Consider the following 24,884-nt stretch of genomic DNA (forward strand, 5'->3'; position numbering starts at 1 on the left):
TAAAGGAATGTTTTAATGACGCAGAAAATTAAATAATATGAAATTATCAAGGTACTTACATAAAAAATGTGGTCCGCAAAAGCTTAAGCAAGCTAAAATAATTTCTCTCAAAATTGAGTAGTGTTTACATAGTTAATAGATACGATTTACCGGGTTAAGCTAAAGGTTTGGGACTAATAAAACGAACAAATTCAACAATGAGGTATAATTTTGTTTGTATTATATATCAAAATACCATTTTAGGCAAATATTTTATTAAAATGATATTTGGAATAATTAATCTTGAATATGAGAGTCGTAGGCAGCAATAATGGTTTCCAGGTGGCGGTGGGATTTGTTGCAGGCGCTTTTGATGTAGGCCTCTGACATGGCAGCCCACAACTCATTGACAGAGTATTTTAAGGCCTCAATGTTTGAGTGTCGGATTCTGCAGGTGTGTGACTCTATTTGCCACCAGATACTATAATTCAGGGGATCCAGATCTGGTGATTGTTGTACAAGAATACACAATACACGCGGCTCCATTCTGTTGAAAGACCGATTCACTGTAGTTTTCCATGGCCCAGGGAACGGCACTGTCTTTCTATAACTACGTTTTGAGGACATTCCAGCGGCAAAAAAGGTTCCAATCTTTCACCTTTGCTGCTCTTGCGACATGATAATAATCTCTAATGTTTTGAATTTAACAAAAACAAAAACAAGGGACTTTGGACTCTCTGTAGAAGGTAAAAAGAATCAAATCCTCGAACCTTTTGCACTGCCCAGTAAGTTTATTATACCAAATAATGGTTCTAAAATATAAGTAGCATCCTTTGGTATCTTAATTCATCCCAAAAATTTGATCACAGAACCTATTTGGATGTATTTATATTGTATATAGGTATCAAGAAAAAAAAAGGGGATTTTCTCTTTTCCTTGATTTGTGTTCTTTTTTTTCATTTTTTATGTTGACGCACCCCCAATGTTTTTGAAACATCAAAGATATGAGTGTGAGGATAGGAAGAGAACAAGGAACTTCCATGTTAAATGATATTTATGGGATAAAGTAAATGTTATTATTGTATACGATGATAGAAAGGCTCAAAACACAACCATTAAAATACAGAACAAATATTATATTTTCATATGAAATAATAATTCACTGCCTTATCCTTCCTTTTCCACCTAAATAATATTTATTTATGAACTTACATTGCTAAATGAAAAATAAAACCTTTTTTAGGGTGGGCACACTCGTATCTGTATGGCTTTTTGCAATATTTCCTCCAAAAAGAAACGGAAAAAGGGCCCAAATCAGTAGTTAGTTTATCATTTCTTCCCAACCATAGTTGAATTACTATTCAACAATGGTTGGAAACTCTTCACAACTTAACAGGAGCTTATTCAAATACAGCCAATCATGGAAATATCGATAGCTGACAACCAAATGAATTGTAAGTAGCCATAAATATGTACTCGGCAAATGCTTTCAACAACATATCAAGTATCATATTGTTTTGAAGTCAAAATGTCAAGAAGATTGAAATGAAAAAGAAAAAAAAAATCATTGTGAGTGTCAAGTACTGAAATGCAAATCAGGAGTTAAATATTTATTTATTTTTTTACTGAAATCCTACAAGTTATTATGACTTTTACCACTTGCAAAACATACTGCAAATACCATACAACATTATAAAAAATGTAATTGATTTCTGTGATACTATACATTTAGTTGTAAAAAATATGACCACCCGCTATACTAAAAAAACCAACATGGTAATCCTGAAAATTTGATAAATGTTTGAGAGGAGAGCAGCTTAGCTCTCATGACTTTTCATTACGATTAGCTTGAACAGTTAAGAGGCAAAGGAAATTAACCCAAATAAGACACCGAAGCTTACAAACGCATGGGTAGACGTTTATGAAGATACTCAATTCTATCCTAAAACCAATACTGATTTATAATTATAACTCCCTAACAAATCTTCATAGTTAGTCTTTAGCAGAGGAAGAAGAAGTACTAAATAGTAGAAGGGGAAAGAAGAGAAGAAGAAGAAGGGCACACTCTTTTATTGAAGCGTTAGATGTCGCACAAGTCATATAATTTAGGGAAAACACATTGATCGCTGAACTATTATCTTCGTATTAACATATAATATAGTGTTTATTCTCGTTTTTTTATCTAAGTTATTATGTTACACATTTCCTATAATATAATTGTATACATATTTATAGAAATAATAGTGAGATTTCGAAGGTGAATATGATGTTTTTAATAGTAATAGGAAAAATGACTTGGTGAACATTTCCCGTGGAAGATTGCACGTATTTGGTTAAAACTTTATGATGAATAATAACATATTATAAATTCGCTTCATATTATTTATGGCAAATAAATCTAAACATAATTGTTTGTTCCATTCCCCAAAGGAAGAACCTTCAAGTGTGATTAACATTATTATAATTCGATTTCCTTGCAATTTTTTAAATTCAACCCAATTTTCTAAGAAATAGATCAAAAGAATTGCTGACGAGGGGGGAATAAATAAATTAAGACCTCTTAAAACATGGTTGAATACTCTCTGCCGTTGGATTATCCCGGGGGGTAGTGTGATATTGCTAAGAACAACCCCCAGTGTATCCAAAACATCCAAGGAACCCCTCTAATACCAAAAAAAGTTACAAGCTTTCAGGCTGGGCTGGGTACTTGGGGGTACCCCTGGATTCTTAAAAACTATTGCCAATACAACCAAAGAATCCCTTTAATACCAAAAAATATTTTAAACCCTCGATTTTCAAATTGAAAACCACTTTTTTTTTGTGGTTTTACGTCATTTAACTCTTTTTTCTAATGGGTGCAATGTTACATGCAAATAACATTATCTTATTTCAATAATCATATCAATATTTTTTTCCTTTAATTTTGTAATGGGTACACTCAATTTTCAATTACTTTTTTGTTTTTCTTTTTGGAAAGGTTAGCGTATTTAAGAGATATCTGTTGAAAATAATTTATCTAATCTTGTGAGTAAATGGTAAAAAAATAAAATTTTAATAATTAGGACATATATTTCTAATTTAAATATTCCTTCATATATAATCCCATAAATTTCTTTGGCTGTGGTTTTTAACTATACCACATTACCCCCGCGACCCCACAAACTCGAGGGCTTTGAACTAGTTTTGGGTGTTAGATGGGTTCCTTGGATGAATTTGTGGTGCTTTTAACAGTCCCACACTACCTCCGGGCACTGGCCAATCCGAGGGCGGAGAGTATTCAAGATTATTTTAAGAGGTCCTAAGCTGTTTATTTTCCCCTCTTCCTCATATATTGCAATATTTTTTTCGCCACTTGAAGGTACTCCCTTTGGGAATAGAACAAACACATACGGGGAATTTTATCTCGTGTAATTTTCATAACTAGCAATTTTTCTCCAGGCCAGTTTCTAGCGCACAATATATTTATATGTGAATATGTAACTATAAACATACACTCTCAATAGGTTTTGTTATTTATTTAACTTTCAGCTCTTGCTCATTCAATGGCCCCCGCGCATAATAATAAATTATACATTATCTCCTTAAAAATAAAAGAATAATGATAACAACTTTTGAACATAAAAAAAAGAACACTGTTCTTTTTGACAAACTGAAAAACTTATTGCGTTCGAATAAGGTCCAATTTCGTAAAATTGTAATTAAATTGTTATAAAAAAAGACCTGCCAGTATCTTAAAATATAAGAAACCAAAAATTAACATGATATCCCAAACAATTTGAAGAATATTTGGAAGGGGTGACGTTTTATTATATTATTTGGGAGTGACTGCGAAAAAAAGAAAATACACAGAGATCCCACTTTTTATTTACGAAAGATATAGACATAATTTATAAAATTAAAAGCCCTCTTGGGAATGTTAAATTGGAAAAAAGTTAGTATGCGTGAAGGTCATATAAAATACAACTATAACTGTTTTCATAGGGAAGTGAAAATTGTCAAAATCATCATAAGAACACATTTACAAATATATTTGTAACCGGTAAGTTAAGAAATGACCTTTCTCATTATTTTCAGAATAATATATAAATATATGTAATTTTTTAAATCTACATACGATGAGTCATGTTTAAATTTTTCTACTATTATTTATCTTGGTCCTAATGACAGTAAGAATGCTCAAAGATGAAAGACTTGATTCAAATATATATATCAACCAAATATGAAATAAAAATCCTCTCATGAGTAGTGCGACCTTTCAAAAACTTAAATTTTATAAATGGTACTGGGAGAAAGAATAAAGTAAAAATCTTGAAGAGTTCATCTATTCATTACCCTTCAAAAATACCATATAATGTACTCAAGTATATATATGTGTGTGTAAAGTAACGCCTTTCCCTTCGAGGATTCACCATTTTCATCATTATATAAATAAACAATAGATCAAAGAATTTTGATGGGAGATACTTACTTTCAAGATTCATCATTCTCATAGAGGGGTAAAACTCATAGTAATGGATATATATATATATACCCATAGTTTGTACCACATATTTATATCGATAAATTAAATGCGAATGTCGGTGTGGGTGAGTGCGTTTGTACGGAAATCAAGCCCATACCCATGAATGGATTTTGCTACAAAAATTCCTTTAACTTTTTAAGGATCCATAAACAGTTTTAGTCACAACATATTTGGTCATCAAGGTCATGGCTGCCTTTAAATAGCATTTTCTATAAAAAATAATTTTTTTACCAACGAACAATTATTTCATATAAACAAAAAATTAACAGTGTAAAAATTTAAAAACTAATTATTTCTATATGTCGGTATGTATCTTTGCACACTTTTTTTAAAGAAGATTATAAGGATTAGAAAAGATGAAAGAATTCATACAAAGGATTTTTGACAATAATGTGAAAGTTGAGCGAACAACAGTTCAACTTTAATATTTTTTCTTCACTAAAACTTATAGTCTCCTTTAAAAAAAATGTCCAAGGATATTAACTTAAGACGAGAATTATTCTTCATTTTTTCTTTTATATGAAGCTAAAGAGTTCAAAATTGATTTTAATTTGTTAATATCCCGGGCTACACCGGACAAACCTACTTTAGTGCATATTATATAAATTTTCAAGTTTCACAATAAATCAAAGTAATAACAATAATGAACCATTCATTTTCTTTTCGTTCTGAGGAAAGACTGACAGGAAATGCGGATAAGTTAAAATATACTGTATGTACTACATACATTTAATATGTTGTGAATTCACTGTTCACAAATCAAAAAAACACTTTAAACAATTCGCACACTTCCACTGCTGGTGCAGAGACATTAATTAAATATACAAATCCTATGTAACAAAATGAAATGTTATCTTGAAGTACATATTCTTGTGTTTATGTATTATTTTAATAATTATATATATTTTTGTTCACTCATTTTGGCCATGGATCCTACAAGATCCATCATTTCGATATAAAAAATAGATATAACGCGTAAACACATCCTATCTCCGAATATCCATAAGCACCACAAATCATTTACAAACGATTGAACAATTAAACATACTTAATAGTTATAAGTAATAAGATCATCATTAATAGTGATGTACATCGTGTGTATTGTTTAAATGGTCTTTTTTTAGAATTGGTAATCTGAGAATGGAGTTTTCTTTTCCTCATTATTTTGTGCACATAAAAGATGTAGATGAACCTAGAGGATTTGTAGCGGAGTTATAGTTGTAAGTCCTTGTTGGACTCAGAATAGAATTGGGGATCGATATAGGAGTAATTCTTGCCATTATCATTTTTTATTTCCTCCTCCCTTGTAACAGCTGATCGTAGCTCATCTAATAAAACAACATGTCAGCTAAGCTGCTCTTCCAATACATTTTTCAAATTGTCAGGAATACCATGTTGATTTTCTTTTCTTTTTTTAACATCCCCAAAATACACACTATTTTCATATAGAAGTACGCACTAGTGATGTAACAGATCCCTCCTCATTTGCAGTTCCAGGTTATATATAGTTATTTGCTCTAACAGCTCCTGGTTCTTAATTAATCATCAACTAAATATAGCAGTTCAAAAAGGGCCCCTTGATTCGGCTGGAGATACGGTTCTTATCATAATTGTTAATAAGTATTTTTTGTTTGACAATGAAGTACCCATAAAATCAAAAAAGAAAGAATTGTTTAATTGTGACGTCAGAGTGCAGTGATAATTGTGTCATATCCTCACTTTCAATGAGGTGATTCACAGTTATAGCTAGGCACTGACGTCACCATCAGTCCTTCCTTTAAATTTCAATAAGGGAATGACTAGGTCAATTATAAACAGCAAGAGTAACACTTCCTATCATCTACTTGTATAAAATATGACGTTGGACAAGCCTGATACTTTTTGTAGTCGCAAGTTAAACTGAAGTTTTTTGCGTCTACTAGTTAGATTACATGAAATATAAAGAAATTAATTATATAATAATCGTGTTAAAATTCAAAGCGTTTACAATATGAATAAAATATGTAAAATGTTATATTCATACCAAGTCTGAAACATAAATATAATTATAATGGTATTTTTTCTATTGTCCACGAACGTTGATCTAAGAAATATCACATTATTTTCCGTGTAGTAAATTGAGAGAAATTGGTCGATAGACTGGGACAAAAAAATAAATCGAGAAAAAAAGCACTTAAGACTTAATCGGAAAACAATCGCTGTCAAATTTAATATTAACACAAGTATTTATAACTTTACAACTGAGATTTTACATTTCTTACAATGCATTATCTATCATAAAGTAATTCCAGTTAAAAATAAAGGATTTATAGATAGTTTTTCTTTAAATTTAAGGTTTTGTAAATTTTTGTGGGTTGTAATCAGATGTAATTAAATATTGTGCTTTTTGAAAGAAATTCCTATGACAATTCATTTCATTTCAAATTTTCTTATAAAGAAAAAAAAAATTAAAGATTTTTAATCTTTAAATAAGGAAGAATAAAAATATATAGATAGATTATTTATCGTGCGTAGAAAAACGATTTGTATAATTGATTAGAGAATAGTTTTTGCTCTTATAGATTAAATCGATTTGAAGAGTCTCTTTTGCAAATGTTTTTACACAGCATATCTCTTTTATTAAATATATGAATGTAAGAATTATTCTTATGTCATATTTTTTCTTTTCTTTACATATATGTGATTCCATTCTTTTGGATAAATGCGTTGCGTAATTCACCCTATAGATTTTCTCAAACAACAGCTATTTGAACACTTATAGATACACATATTTCCCTTTACAGCAGAAGTTCTTATTGTCGGAAATTTGATTTATCTTTATTTTCTTCGAAGGATGACTACTTCAACTTTCTACTCCCTTGTATATATGTAATTCATTTGATTCAGGTCAAAGTGAGTGTATACTACTTCAATCAACATCTAAGTAAATTAATATAACTTAGTCTTAAAGGAAAGTGCTGTAAAGAGTTGACATTTTATGTGTGGTTCTTTTTGTGTATTTCCAAATCAATGTTTTTATGTGCATTATCTCACCCAACCTCTCACTCGGTTTTAAAAGTTTAAATATATTCCTGTTGCAAAAACTCCAACATTTAAGTGACGCTCGGTTGTGGCTCTTAAATTTTTGACTAAAACTGTAAATTTCTCAACATTTGTTGATGTTTTTAATTTGTAACACAAGTCAAACGCGAATAAATTTTTGATTTTACAAGTTACTGAGAAGAGAAGTGCGTACCAAACAAATATAAAGTATCTTTTAATACAATAATTAATAAATAATTTTATTATTCATTCAATAAGTTAAATATTGAAACTACAAAAACGAATAAAACAGTAAAGGTATTTATAAAAAAAATAGTTTATGCTTACAAACAAAATAGGTAATTCACAAAAATAATTGTTATTTGTAAAGATATAATTTTCGTAAAAAGAAAACTAGGTTATGAAATAAGAAAAGAAAAAAAAGGTTGGTAGGAATGCTTGTATTCTTTTATGTTCAATATTTATTTGGTCTTTGTGGTGTTAACTTCTACAACAACCAAAAGTCACTTGGTTGTGTGATTGTTATTTATCTTTTAAGTACTGGAAGACTATCATTATCATATTATTTCTATGAATTACATACAAAATATTTCATAATATTAAATCCTAAAGATTATTTTATTCGATACTGAATTATTATATTACTTGGTAATATTTTGTTAAAAGCAAAGATATATATTTTTATTTAAAAATGATAGCCAAAATTTATTTATTTAAATAATAAAATGACCAAACCATATATATATGCGACCAAGATGAACAAGAAATTGTATTCCCGCCCTTATGTAAACGGTGCATATGTATATCATTTAATAACATATTACTTCGTTTATTCATAAAATACTAGAAACTTGCAAAGAAAAGCTAAAAAAATGGTTTCAATATTTAAATCTAATAAATACTTTTTTATGTCCTTTTTGTAATTTCTTAGTTCTTCTGACAAGTTTGTTGCGGGCTTGCATGAGACTTCACATATAGGTTTCAAGTATTATATTGTTTATTTATCAAACAGAATAAATTATGAAGTAGCTATGACGTATAAAGTGAGACGAGAAAATCGACAGCGGGAATAAAATGCATTGGGTATTATTGTGTTTGCAAGTGAACGTCGTGTTGTCCTTCTGAAGTAATTATATTCGCTTATCTTGGTCTAACTATTTTATGAATGCATTACAAAAAAAATATAAATACAATATTTTTCCGCAATGATGTAATTTTAAATGTTGATGGTTTTCCTTTTTAAAGTAGTAATTCATTTTCTCTTCAACAAAAAACATGTAAAAAGCAGCTGATATTAGCTATAATCTTAACTCGGTAATAGTTTAAACTGTATAAAACATGTCCTGGAAAGCAAAAGCAGTTTTTCTAATTGGTAATTTGAAAAATATTTTTTATCTCACACATTTGTTTTTTTTAATATTTTATTTTTTGAAGACAGTACATTTAAATATTAAGTCGAACTAGTACTAGTAAAAAAAAGAGAAATAATAAGGGTTCCCTTGAAATTTTTAAATGTAGGTCTTTGTCGAGGTCGGAGGAGACTTCAAGATCTAAATTGTAGTAATTCTAAAATATATGTGCGTAGCCCTAAAAATTTTCAACCACCTAATATAATTACTTATATAAATAGATTTATTATAAATATATATGCTAAATTTTTTGCGGTAGAATGATATTGATATCTGAGTTATTGCTTTTTGAAAAGGTCAAAACAATGCTGCCCTTGCTCTTTCATTTCATAACATATGTGCAGTTAATGATACTTTACCTGTAATATAAATTATAATCTATATAGTCCATTTTTACGCTTAAATAAAAATGTGGAAATGTGTTCTTTTTTTGAGGATTTTTGTCTTTGTTTTTTCATTTGTTTAACATATTAGCACCCTTCAACTATTAAAAGAACCACACATTAATATATTGGGTAAATTGGATCAGTTTTCCCGTAAGTGGATATTTCTCTTTCTATCTCAAAATTGGAGACAGTGAATGTGGATAATTGAAATTCAAATATCGCAACCTATTAATTTTAAGGAAATCACTTCACAAAGCGAAGAATATATTATTGGAATGTTTCGAGATATTCGGACAATCAGCACTTTGGAGGATCATGAAAATAAATGAAAGGTCCCATTTTGTAAAAGAGTTTGTATTCTCGTCTCTTATGAAGGTTACCGGTGAAAGAGGACTAGGAATCCATCCGTGGACTGAGGATTAAGCCTGAAAGAGATCACATACCCTTAAGTAAAGCACAAATACTTTTTCTTGTATCTACTATGAACAATTACATTATAATTACAGGATGAAGGTAATAAGCATCATGGAGAAGATGTCATCAAATCTATTATCTCCTCAAACAGAAAATTATATATATATATATATAGAACTATATCGTACAAACTTCAATGATTATCTAATCCTACGTGGAAACTTTTTAGAGCAATTGCATCTCCTTCTACGCTAATAATATATTTTTCGCTTTCCAAAGCTACTTAGTTATTATTAAAAGGTTGCAATGAGTGAATTTCAAATAAACCCTGTCACTGTCTCCAATTTTGAGATAGAAAGATAAAGTATGACATGCAGGCAAACTTAGACAATGTACCACATTTTTTTTCCAAGTATATAAGGTCTAAAGAGTTTAGGCTACTACTAGAGTTCTAAAAGAAAATCCAATGTGTAAATTCAAGAAATGTGTCACAAGTCAGGATGAAGTGTACTCAACAATGATCAAATGTTATTATTCCACAAAAGTGCTGAAGCACTTGTGCAAATATCTAGGAAATTTAATTATGTTAACCTAACTGAATGTCAACTAGCCCCTCTGCCTCCCTACAAAACTTCGTTTCGTCTTGTCCAGTAATGGGAAGGCTCATACAATATTCATATAAGGGGCTTTACATTAATTACTACTTTCTTGTCATCATGGTGTCCCAGAGCTACTTTCCAGAGTACTTTCTAGATAATGTAGATAAAAACTAACCATTATAATGGTAAGAATAGTATTTTTTTTTTTTTTACAAATTGCCCAATTTTTCTTCTTCCTAATCAATTAATGAAAAAAAAAATGTATTCAAATCCAGCCGTTTTTAGTACATTTTACTTATATTAAATTAGAATATCCCTGTTTATTTTTGGCATAAAGCCGTAAGCAATGCTGATGTTATTGGTTTTTCTATTCTTATTGTTTTTTGATAAAGTTTCATAAAATTTATTGGATATTTGTCGATTTTAAATAGGAAAAGTATCAACTTTGAAGACCTAATATGACGTTAATGTAAGCACACTACAGACAAGACGAACCATGAAGAATTGTACAACTACTGATTCAATTAACATTAGGTACTTCAAATATATTATATTTAAGTATGAATGCACCTTAATTACAAGAAAAATAAGCTATTTGATAAAATAAAGCAAATGCATTTCACGCATATTTTTAATTAATTCAAGAAAGAACGTGTTTTAGATTTAAATATTGATTGATACTTTTTTATATAGACGATGTTATCTAATCTGAGGAAGTAAATATTGATAAATAAGAAGATATTGTATATTCTTATGCATTATTAAGTCGTTTCTCTACAGCCAAATGCGTGTGTTTATCTATGATTATGATATTGATAATCAGAAAACAATAATATGTATCACATATTATTTTATAGATTTTCTATTGATATTTAAATGATGCCTCTTCTTCTACATATTTGATAAAAATCGGATAAATCCCTCAGCATAAAGTCGTTGAAATATCTATATAGATTAGGGTGGCATTAAAAATTCAATGTGTTACTTGTGTCACCTTTCCATTGTGCTCCCTTTCTAATAAAATTTTACTGTGAAAAATATTTTTTATTTTAATTGATATATTTAAGGATCGTTCTCGCTTCTTACTCTTTCAAAAAAATTATCCGGTAAAAGATGGATATCCATATTTTTTTCTAAAAATAGGGAACCCATTTTTGTAGGAATGCAAGGAGAAGGTTGGAGCAAGACTTCTGGTATTACATGTGATAGATGAATTTAGTGAGGAAAAACCAATGGATAATGGACATGTTAAAAAAACCAAACATCAACTTTGTAACCTTGGCAATTTGAGGAATGTTCTGGAGGTGATCAGCTACAATAAGCTGTGACAAGGGAGAAGGAAATAAACAAAGATATTTGCAAGAATTAATCCAATGTGGATCCCCAAGTATACATTGAGTCCAACAAGATTTTACAATGATAACTTTGCAACAAGTTCTCAAGGTTATGATCGTCTTTTATGAGCACACACGAATGTTGAATCAAATTTTGAATATTATTGAATCTATTTAGAAAATGATCTAAAATCTATAATGACAGCAAATAAAGAAAAGATTCATTCTTCAGGTCAAGAAATTCAAAAACAAAAAATGGGCCAGCCACTAAAATCACAAATTGAGTTAGATGACATAAATTATCCAACCTCTGCCCTTATTTATTACGCTACTAATATTGTTCCTTTGTTTTAGACAGAGTCTTACCTTAAGAGATATAAAAACAGAAAATCAACATGCTAACCTTGACAATTTAAGATTTTTTTAGAGGATAGCTGCTTAGCTGTCACAACACTCCATTAAATTAGCTGTAAGCATCTATAAGAGGAAGGAAATGAACAAAAATCCCACTTCGTAGACAACAATGGTATGGACAAACTTTACTCATATGTCAATTCACAATTATATTCCGAGTTCCACTAGGACTATTTTGGAAAACTTAACAGTTTTGGAAAATAAAATAAAACATTTTCTGAATACAACTACAAAAAGTGTGTTCATTTTCCATTATCATATTTTTCCCATATATACTTATTGTATGAAATTAATTTTTTTTATCATCAATACTACATTGAGTGAGTCCAACAGATGCTTACAACTATAACTCCCTGACATATTTTCAATGTTTCTCTTCATAATTCATGAGCAGTACTTATTGTGAACCCATTCTTGTATTATTGCCTCAAGAACGACACAAATAATGATAACAGCTTTAGAAAATAAAATAAAACCACTGTTCAAGTTTCCAACAACAACAAAACTTGCAAGCCTTTAATGTTTAGGAATTACAACCCTACTCATCTTCTTGTTTTGTATTTTTTTTAAAAACATTGAAAAAAATTTAACTAATTTTAAATGGATCTAAAATGTTCCATTTATTTTTTCTAAAAATCCATAATATTTTATAGTTATATGAATAAAACACTAATGACATTACTTTTTATATTTAGAACATTATTTCAACAAGTTTTTTATCAAATCCCCTCGGATTATATTCGTATAACTCAAAGCACTTTTTAAAATGAAACAAGGAATACTAAATATACTTACATTTGTACATAAATATGTATATCTAGTACTCACATTTTGATTTTTTTATAGTTATGTATCCTTAGAAATATGTACATATATACATATTCTTAGAAAGCTTATTTGACAAATTTATATTTTGAATAATAAAAAGTAATGTTTGAAGGCAAGATATAACTTTAATAATATTTTTGTTCTTTAGGGTCGTTGTTAACACTTATTCATACTCTGAGAGATTATAGGTATAGATGTGATGTGTAGTATAATATATTTACCCGCTACTCATGTCTTAATCCCTGGATTTAAGATAACCAAAGAAATTTCATAATTGTTGGAGTTAGGAAAAAGTTGATTCAAAATTAATCCAGTGACGTAAATTGTTGATACCGATTTATATTTTTAGTAATGATTTGTTTAAAGGTGTGAAATTTCAAATAGACTATATTTTTCATTCTAAAACAAACCTTTTTTTACTCTACTGGGATCTTTGAAAACCCAAGTTTGTTTGTTTTTTAAACAGCGTTTTTGCTCTTAATTTATCAGTTACATACTTGTGATAGTACCCGGCGTAGCTCAAAGTTATTAAGCACCCGCTAAAAGACAACTTTGCTTTAGTAATATAGAATAGAACACCCCAAGAAATCTTTATTGTTACACTTTGTATTTTATGACCACACTTACACGTATCTACTCAATACTTATATCAACTTATATAATAAAAATGTTAGAAAATAAATAAAAAAATAGGATTATTGATGAGTAATTTAATCAGTACAGTGCTCACTAACCAAAAAACAGTGATCCTCCTATGCTAAATACAAAATGCCTGTGAGAGTTAATTCATTAGTTCATACCAGTGTTTATATTTTATTCAAATCTTAACGTATACTGAAAATGCCTTTGAATGAGGAATTATGATATATATATGAGGGATCAATAACAAGCATAACCATTACATCGATACTAAATGCGCCCTCCTCCAATATTTCAGAAACCCCATTTCATTGTTATTCCTTCGATCAAAAATATGTATGTAAATGATAAACATTAGGGATCATTATTTAGAGTTGATTGCTTTTCATGCATACATTCAGTCAGACAAACATACATTTATTATTGTAGATAATAATAGTACTCAGAGTAGGATTTCTCAGAGTTATTAAGGGTGCACGAACAGACAAAACTTGCTGTAATAATATAGAAGATAACTCTCCAAGAAATCCTCAGCGTTACTCACTACTTTTCATGGGTACACTCATACCTAGTTACCCAATACTTAAATGTTCTCGTCTCAAGAATGAGAAAATAATAACTAAAGTTTAAAAAGATTAAAAAAACTCTGTTCAAGCTACTAACACAAGCAAAATTTATACGTAAAAAATGATGCTTAAGATTTACAATCGTACATATACATTCTGTTAAAAAGTAACGGGAATGGTTAAATAAAACGCAAATTTCACATTTAATTATTACAATTCATTTTTTCGCCTTTAAAGTAATCTCCATTGGATGGCATAGAGATATCCCAACGTTTTTGCCAGTCATCGTAACATTTTTCATAGGCACTTTTTGGAATGGCCTTTAGCTCCTTCAACAAATTTTGTTTTATGGAGTTAATAGACTCAAAAAGGGATTCACAGACTGGTAATTTAAGTTTAAGGAACAAAAAAAGTGCCAATGAGTTAAATCAGGTGAATATTGTGGTTGATCGATGGTTTTTATTTCGTCTTTGGCTTTAATTTGCTCACAATTGTGGCTCTGCACGTACGATGGTGTGCTATTATTGTGTAGAATCCACGAGTTGTTCTTCCAAAATTAGTGCCTTTTTTGACGGATTTAATACACAAACGCCTTTGTATACCCAAACAGTACTTCTTATTGAGCATTTGTCCGTTTAGAACGAATTTATGATGCACCAGGCTGCAGCTATCAAAGAAAACAAAACAAAATAATGGAAATAATGTTCCAAGTCGAGATGCCCACAGTACTAACAATCTCATACACCTTCACTCTTCTGTCATGCATCACCATATCTAGAACTTCATGAGTAGTAACCTCAACAGAACGTCCAGTTCAGAGTCACTATGGTCATTCACTCCAAAAAATTTGAAACTACTTATAAACTCTTCTAGGTATAGAGTTCCCATAGTATTTATCAACTTCTGTTTAGTCGTTGAGGTGTTTTGCTTTTCATAAAGTAATGTTTAATCACACACAAAAAAATTATTTTTCGTCTATTTTTTGAGAATCGCTTCACTTCCTCGATTTCAAACGAATGCCAAGCAGAAAGAAATAAACCGATCTGACTAAAAATTGGCGTATGTCCTTCCAAGAGATACTGCTAACTAAACATTATCTGGATACGCGCCAGTAGTGCCCTCTCTCGGACTTGCATGGATTTTTCAAACGACCCTCGTATTACTCTTTACTCAGAGTCCAACAAGTACTTAACACTTATAACTCCCTTTACTAATTATCCGTATTACTCGCCTTCGTCCATGACTACAAGTATTTCTGGCTAGTCTTATATCTTATCTCATAAAGAATAAATGAATAATCATTACAGCTTTAGAAAATAAATAAATGCGATTTAAAAAAGTTATTTGGATTAATAACCCTAGAAAAATCAGACTTTGTACCATAATTAATTATTGTTCACTTTATGTCAAATTGATAGTCAAAAGTTGTAAAAATAAATTTGTAATATATTGTGTTTGTTACTTTTTGAGGAAAAATAATGTATTAAAAGAAAAATTGCAATACTTTTATCATCATTATTCATATTTTTTTATCTTGTTTTTTAAAGTAATTGTTTCCCCCCCTTATTTTTTTCATAAAGATGAAAAAAAAAAATAATACCCCTTGAGCAAATGACTTTTTAATTTATTTTAGTTATTAAAAAAAGAAGCTTCATTTAAAGAAGGGAGGGATGAAAAAGAAAAAAAAAGAGGATTACATTATTACCTCTCACACAGCTTTATAAAAGTATTAAGCCCCATCTTTTAAAGTTAATTTTCCTGGTTTATGAGATGATAATAACATCAAAATGAGCATATATCATGGTGACAAGACAAAATATAAGTAGATTGATATTGTTTCAGAGAAAATTGATCTGTAAATCACAATAATCAACTAAGGGATGTTCTTTAAATTATATAAGGTATAGATAAATGTTTGGTATAGGAACTTTTTGTATGATTTTGTGCTTGTTGAATTGGTTGATTGTTTTTAGGTGCATATCTTGGCCAGGAGGTATGATTTTTAGATAAAATCCTTCTTCATGTGAATGTAACACAATTGCTCCTGGCAATTCAGGTTATATTATATTTATTTTTTGTATATATCTGTATAAATATACGAGTAGAGTATACAAAACAATCAATCAAAACAGTGCTTATATCAGACTCGACAAATTCCTTTATTGTATCTTCATTTCTGAATTGCCCTCTCACAGCGTTCTGCATATTTGACATCAAAATTGGAGGAATGGAATCGACGAAACCGAAATACCACGTGATTGGATTTTACTGTATCAGGACTATAAATATATTCATTTTTAGTAGCCTTACTTGTGTTTGACTCTTTATCAAAGAAAAATTGTAAAATATATGCCTATATATCCTTTTCACTGGTGGCCATCTTTGACGGCTGCTCAAACTATACTGATTCAAACAGTCACAAAACTGTATTGCAGTTTTTTTAGTACCAAATCTTATTTTTCTAACACCATCAAGCATAAACCGATCGCAGCTATACAATATTGGGGAAAATAATTGATATCTTAGTACTACATCTATTATTTACTCATTATTTTATTTTTTTGACGAAAGCCGTTGTTTATGATGGCTTTATTACATATTATTATATATACACTATTAAACATAGAAATAGATTGGCTTTGACGGAAAAAAAGACTTAAATTTAAAATGTGGAGTATCATGAAAACACTTAAAGTCTTACCTATTATAGCTTCATACTGACTGAAAATATTTTGCTGATATATGGATGCTTAATAGGTTTTAAAAATCATATGATGAGACATGCCACTTTTTGGGATTTATTCCAACATTTTGGGATATTGATGTTACATTAGGGATTATTTTTATCAAAATTACGAAATCTTAGGATTTTCTACATGCAACAAAAATTGATTATTTTCGTATAATTATATCTTCAAAGTTTGTTATTCTAAAGCGTTAAGAGTTTACTAATCGTATGTAACTCGTTCGGGTTTGGTTTCATTTTATCTGCTGTTAAATAGTATATTATAAATAAGGGTGGAACATATTCGAAGAAACAGTCTGTTATAGCCTTAATGACGAAACCTGAACAGGGGAATGTTCATCAACGATACAAAGATAAACTTAAAACTTATAAATGAAAAATAATTTTATTGAAGGTGAAGAAGAATTTGAAATATAACTAATTCAAGGTGAGTGTCCAATTTGATTTATACTGTGTGATCTATTATTATTATTTTAATGGAATTTTTAGGGGGGAAATTAAAGGATATTTTTAAGTTTTGAGTAGCATCCCTTCATATGATTATTTTCGTGTCCGTTTATTTGTGTAACGTTAATTTCAAGGAGTGTCATTTTTTTTCAGCGTCGTTCATTTCAGCGACATTTTTGTAGAGAAAACAATTCAATATGAATGAATTCATTCTTATACCTTGACTTCATTTTTATACCTACAAGTTATCACTCATGAGAGCGGTGTTTAAAATTAAATGGAACAATCTAACAGGAGTATCTGAGGTTCTTATCAGATTTTGTCTCAACTCCACAAGCTCTTATGGAGGAATAAATTTACAAAACTAGTTGAGTAAGATCACATTCAAACGTGGTGGTAGATAGGTAAATGTGGATTGGGATCTTTAAAAAATCATTTTTGTTATCAAAATTTATTGATAGTAAAACTTTGTGGAAAACAACATATATTTTGTTTTTTTAGGTTAAGGCTTCGAAGGAGTTTTGAAAAATATTTTTGGTTGCTCCTTTATTACTCTGTTAGCTTCATTGAATGAATACATTTCAGCATAAAGAACAAAATAAACCGTGATTATTCTCTATGTAGTTTATAGCTACTCTTGTATGATGACTCTCGCTTAAATCAGTGCACACTGATGCTTTTTTATGATGTAAAATTGTAAGAAAAAGATAAGCAATTTTTTTTTACTCTCTTTTTTTTTTACCAAGGCTGCTTCCATGTTGACACCTGTTATACGAATTGAAAGAAAATGTGTAAAAATAAATAAATACCAATCAAATGACTAATGATGTGCCAAAAATATGAGGAAGATGACAACCATTTCATTATTAATGAAGCAAACCCCGTCTTTTTTGATTCATTGTTTTTTTTCTTCTTACCTGATTATCCACGCAACGTCATTGTATTCATAATGATTAGTTATTATTGATTTTGATAATAAATAATGTAGTCACAAAAAAGATACAAATTTGTTTTTTCTTCATTTTTTAGATAAGGAAGACTAGGAACTGTTTGTTATTATTTGATTATGGTTCCGGGCTATTTTGACGCATTCATTTTCACTTCTAGTAATTTTGCCGCCTATTTATGTTTAAATATTTTTATTCGAACTATAACATTTTTAGTCATTACTATTGAACAGTTTCTTACTTTCTATCGATATACTCATAATCCCGGATTCTTGATTGCTTACTCCTTAGTCCTTATAAATACTATTCCTTCAGTATTACTTTTCTATTTTTCGTTTTTCTTCTTCTTTTGCTCAAATGCTGAGATGCAAGAATAAAGACTTAAGTAATTTTTGGATACTATTGTACCTAAGCATAAAAAAGTAGGAAATATGTAAGTGGCAAAATCTCTTAGAAGCAAACATTTTTTCAGCTATATTACCCGTCACGTTTAATAATTACTTAATTATTTAATAAAGATTACACCAGTCCAGGGATTCCTAAACTTTTCATTCCTGCGGAGCTCCTAGACGTGTTAATTTTTTTTTTAATTTTTAGGTGGATAGCAATTTATTTCGCCCTAATATTTCGGTGTGTGATTTTTTTAACTTTTTCTGGAAAATATAGTTTATTTTGAAGAAAAATCATTTTTGAGTAACTTTGATAACCTTGTTGAGCTCTTTACGATACTCCGTCAAGATCCTTTGGGAATAATAATACTTTCAATGACATTACAAGGGATTAATTTTACCATTTTACGGATTGATAAGGGGAGGCTGGACTCCCCCCATCGTTCTAGTCCTAAAATATTACAAACAAATTAATTGACTTTGTAGGCGTTAAATGTTACAACTTTTGAGTTATAAATTTATAAAAATAAAATATTTTGTAGAAATTAATAATTCGAGTGTTAAGGTTATTAATTTTCAATATACTCATTTACTCTCATAACAACTTTCTGACATTAGCTTTGTTAATAAACATACTTTTTATGAAACTAAAATATGTCAAATTTATAGAGGAAATTGACTTCTAATACATGTAAACAAAACCAGTGATGACATAGTATATTTTAATATAGGTTTTTATTTTATGAACTGCTTTCAAAATAGCTTTTAACTTTTCCCTAAATAACCACGGTCTATAAAAACAAGTATGTGACCTACCAACACAAAAGCCAGCTAGAATGAATTTTTTTCAAAATTGAGTGAAAATTAATTTTTGGTGTTTTTTAACGAATTATCGTCAATTTCTATGAACTAGAAGTGGACATCCGCTAATTTTTCGTTACTTCACTAAACGCTCATCCGCTGATTTTCTTGGCCATTTTGCTAATTTTGTAAGTTGATGGGTCTGCTAACGCAAATCCGCTAATGTTAATACCCCTATTAAAGTATATTGATGGAAAGGTATGTCAGAAATTTGAACAAAGGAGGAATTATGAATATTATGAGGAGAGGAGTACAGATCCCTTTACCTCATGGAAGTGGCTAACAGGGCAAAATTACCGAAGCAACGTGTTTATAAATATATCCATTTGAAAATTGGATTTTACTTTTTTTAAAAGGCACCCCATTGGTTCCAATATAAGTCTCATATATCAAATGAAGGTTATTAGCTATAGCTAATATATGTATACTTATTTTGGGTCGAGGGCATCTAATTTAGTCCAAATATTTGGATGTGAGATTATTTTAAAATACCTATCTCATTTTTTCCCCTGGAAAATAAGTTAAAATCACGTCTTTTTGGAAAAAAAAATCATTTTTTGATTACATATATAACCTTGATGAACTCTAGACTGTGGAACCCTTGTTGAAAATCACTGTATCCGTCAGTAGTATTTTCACAAATTGTAAAGGTTCCAATTTCTCAAGCTCAGTCTTTAAAAATAGAATTTTAATGATTCCACACACTATAACCTCAAAGCATAACTGAAATTCAAATCTTCAAAAACCAGTAGATCTCGAAATAAGTAAGAAGTAGTCTCGAGATTAGCTATTAACAAATTATAATATTAACCCTTATTAAAGATTTTATTTAAAAGGTACCATATTGGTCCCAACATAGGTCTAATAAGTTTTAAAAAAATATACAAAGTGATAAAAAATAATTGGGATTTCTACTTTTGCTAAAGATTTTTTTATGTTGATGCATTAAATATTTTCTTTTCACTCTAAAATCTTTAATTTATTTAATTAGGTAAGAGTATAATATGTAAGCACTGCATTGAGTAGCACACATCACAACAAATATACAAGATTTAAGAAAGTTACTTATACGAATACAAAGGCTTAAATATTAATATACAAAGGTATAAAGTTGACTAATCCTTATGTGTATCTTTACAACCCTTTTTTCTTTTGAAATTGAAATACACAACCATATTTTTGTGGTATTATTATGATTTTCCTTAATTTAAATTTATATAAGCTTTCTAAATATATATATATGTAAACATATACATATTTAAACAGTGAACTCAGTCTTAAAGGATTTTTTTATGTCAATCAAGAAATATATATATATATAAAGAACCTCAAAAAAATATTTTTTTTAAATAAACCCATAACGATAAATTAACATTTTGCTGATATAAGGATGCATATTGGTCTACAAAATTCATGTGAGCCTTTCTTAATAAGTAAAATAACGAGAAAAAAGATTAATTCATTTTTTTCTGCGTTTAGTTATTTTTTTATCTTCAAGTTACTGTAGTTACTAGCTAGAAACCAAGTAGAATCTATTTTTATATTAATAAATATTAATGAATAAAATACAACATTTCGACTTAATTCGGTAAAGTTTGTTAGATAGGGCTTTAATACATATTGAAAACTATTTTCTTCAGAACATTATGTTGGCACACACATATACACTTAATGTAAATTTTAAGTTTATACATTGATTGTCTTCAAACTCAGTAAAAGGTGGGTGGTGTGACTCATGATTCGTTATGTAAAGTTTCGACTCAATTAATAAAAAAACAAAGGAGAACGAGTAAAATTGAGCACCAAAGGAGTGAAATTTTGAAGTACAGCATTTCCCCACATGGCCATATTCAAGGAGCTTGGGTGATATTTACGTATTTATCGTGCCAGGGAATTATTTACCGTCACCATTGTGTTGGACGTTGTGTCCATCGTAGGCTAAGTGAACCCCCTTATTTTTGTGAAGAGGAGGAGCGGCTCAATGCAATGCTTAAATATAGAAAAAGTGGATCAAACTCGAGACTGTCTACATAGTCAAGGCCTACTAGATACGATCAACCCTGCAAGTATTTTAAATAAGGAAAAAACTTTGTAATTTGTAATTATATTAAATAATCTTTATAAGTAGTGTACATTTCCAGCTTAACAAATGTGTCTGACTCTATCTTTTTTTCCTTAGGGAAGGATACAATATCCTTCCTTGTTTACAACTCCTTTCTTAATCAGATAAAAGGTCACTTTTTTTATATTAAATTACCTATTCAATTATCGTAAATATATTATTTGATATAATTAGTTTCTTCATCAATAAATAAAATATTTTTTTGATCTGAATACATATACGACATATCAACATAAATTCAGGCTTAGAAAAACAACTAAGAATATTTTTCCCTGGATATTTTACTCCATAAGAAAGGATCATTTTGACACGCCGCATATATACTTAGTAGATGATGATTTTGGACTCAAATGAGTTTATCGATTAGTCTGCTTCATACCGTTTTAACAATTTGGTTATTTTATTACATTCATTACTAAGTGAGGAAAATAGCTTCATAAAAAATACATATGATATCATAACTGCCTAACTGGCGTTATCACTTATTAATAGAGAGAAAAGTATTTTACTTTGAGGGTAATATTATGTTAAAATTAGGAAAAACGTTCTACATAATGATACAATCATGAGCAAACACAAAATCAACCCTAAATTAAAATTTAAAAAAAGGAGAAATGCCCATTTATTTCTTTACAATATATATACAGGATATGAAAACAAGAAATGAACGTATAATTTTCTTCCTTAAATTGATACAACTTAAGTTTACTAATCTATGTTTTTCCCTACAATTTATTTTAGAAAAAATTTAATTTATCTTGTCAAAAAGAGTAAATTAAAGTTAATTGCTATTAGATTAATTTTAAATCTTCTTTTTTCTTGGCTAACAAGACTTATTTATATTTCCATTGAATAAAAACATAAAAATGAAATTATTTAAAAATAACAAAATACAAAAATACGCTAAAATTTAATCCAAGGGATAGAATAAATGAAAATTCATATATTACGTAAAAACAAATTAAAATTTGAATGGTAGATTTTGCTTTCCTTCCAGAGTCATTTATTGCTCCTATCTCTAGTTATTTATATAAAAGATCCAATCTCAAAGTTTTTCTAAAATCTGATGAACTTAGTAAATATTAATCATTGGTAATGCAAGTCTTGGAATTGTTACATTACTCCAAAAAGTTGATTTGTATCGTTCTAAATACTTTTTGTTTATTAGCTCATTTAAATTTTCTGTTTCCCCTACAAATTTGAGTCCGCTCGGTTGGACTTTCATATCAAAGAGTAAAACTCTGGTATGAAATTCCAACCAAGGAAACTTTTCACATGAGGAGAATATTTACCTCCCTTTATATTATTTGCATAGACTATGAGTAAGTTGTCAACTTTTTGAAAACCCTTCCATATAAAAATTGCGGTACTAAAAATCGTACTGCTTAATTAAATAGGAGGCACCTCAGCTTTAAATACGATGAACAATAGCAAGATTTTTATTATTTGAACTTTATTTTTACCAACATCCATGGAATCAAATTCCTTCTTTTCCATCTTTGAGAGGCTATTTTGTTTTTCTAATCCATCTATTTTTATTAAAAATACCTTTTAATTAAATTAAAGATTCTAGGCAATAATATTCTGTAGTTTGTTTTGGAATTGTTGACTAAATTAGTCAATTTTCGTGTAATAACAAATATTTTCTAGTATTCATTTCACATATGTAAAAACAGCCCAATGATTAATAAAAATATTTTGTTAAATTTTAGGCTTTGTGCTTAAAATTTGTGTGATAATTTGGGATATCTAAAAGCGTTAACAATAGTCTACAATCTTTATTTGATTGATGGAACTTCATATGGCTTCAGTATTACTTATCAAACTAAATTATCAATATATAATTAATTCCTTTTGACAATTATTTTTTGCTACTTCCAGTACAATTTTCAGTGCCTCCAAATGATTAATTAGAGTCATTAGTTCATACAAATTAATTATAATTTGTTAAATAATGTAATTTTTTTTGCATAAAGTATTTCTAGGTTGATTTTATGTTAATAGGTCACTTATTTGTAAATGGAGTCAACATTTATATTGAAAAACAGTTCATAAACTATCGAAATCTCTATTTAAATATACAATATCCATCCCTGGTTCTGAAGTAATGTTGTAGAAGTCAATTTAACTTTTTATAAAATAAACTTTTCCCTTTAGATTTTACAATGAAAAAAAAAATCCATTTAAATAATGATTTCGGAAATCAACTTTTAAAAGTTTTCATAGGGGCTGCATTGAATACCTCACTGACATATTTGTGTGTATGCTTGGATATTTATTGTCTTATACTTACTTTCCTTCATTAAATTAATAAACTAAATCAGTGGTAATTTATGATGGTAATAAATATAATTTAGAACCAAATGTATAAATCATTATTTGATTAGAAAATAATTTGGTTAATCGGGGAAAAATATATCATTAATAATTAATATTAAAAAATTGGCAAGAAAAGAAATGCACTTATGAATTGTTTTGAAGTTCTACAATAACACAGTTCCAACCTCATTTGATATTGACACATCACACTGTAAATGGATATTATATGGCTTTCAAATAAATTATGAAAACGGGATTTTTGCACTCTTTTTGTTTTGAAAGTAAATAAGTACTGGACACATTTTGAGACTACATAAAGTAAGCACTCACAATTAGAAACAAGTATTTTAAGGAAGGCTCTGCACAGTGAAGAATACACACAAAGAATATTTTTATGCTGTGCATTAAGTTTCATCAAATTCAATAGTTAATATATGTACAAGTAATTTTGCACTTATATTAACCCTTTTTTGGTATATTTTGATTTATGGTCCTAACTCCTCCATTCATAGCCCCAGAGAACGCATAAAAGCGAAAAAAAGTTTGAAGTCCCTTGAGTCAAGAATGACAAACAACAAAGAAAGAATGAAGGAAAAGGGGAAATATCCTGCAAGTATTAGATTCTATATACATAGACATACATATAAAGTTAAACTCTAATATTTTGTTTGCAAATGGGATTTGCAAAAATGCATTTCCTTTTTTTGAAATACATATCCAGATAAACCTATGCAAATATCAGACCCTTGCAAGTTTTTTCCAGACAAATTAAGATAATATACTTTAATTTTTCTTTACTCTTTCTTGCAATTTTTCATTATTTGTAGGATATATGTGGACCATCCACACAAAATAAAGCTTAAATTATTTTCCTAAAAATTGAGTGCAGATTGCATATTCTGTATTCTTCTATGAATAATC

At 29.0% G+C, this 24,884-nt stretch overlaps 1 protein-coding gene and 1 long non-coding RNA gene across 3 annotated transcripts in view; one reads left to right on the plus strand and one right to left on the minus strand.

Moving 5' to 3' along the window:
• LOC121124374 (hemicentin-2) overlaps positions 1-24,884 on the minus strand; it is a 256,662-nt gene that overhangs the window by 92,893 nt on the left and 138,885 nt on the right. The gene's annotated exons all lie outside the window — the stretch shown is intronic.
• LOC121124635 (uncharacterized) lies at positions 9,018-13,577 on the plus strand. 2 transcript variants are annotated; one of them, XR_011781913.1, is made up of 3 exons: positions 9,018-9,787; positions 9,845-10,885; positions 11,495-12,588. It is a non-coding gene; the product is annotated as an uncharacterized lncRNA (long non-coding RNA). The 2 variants fall into 2 exon arrangements; XR_005866358.2 differs by having other exon boundaries at positions 9,845-13,577.

Source organism: Lepeophtheirus salmonis, chromosome 9 (assembly GCF_016086655.4).
Source record: "Lepeophtheirus salmonis chromosome 9, UVic_Lsal_1.4, whole genome shotgun sequence".
Classification (NCBI taxonomy): domain Eukaryota; kingdom Metazoa; phylum Arthropoda; class Copepoda; order Siphonostomatoida; family Caligidae; genus Lepeophtheirus; species Lepeophtheirus salmonis.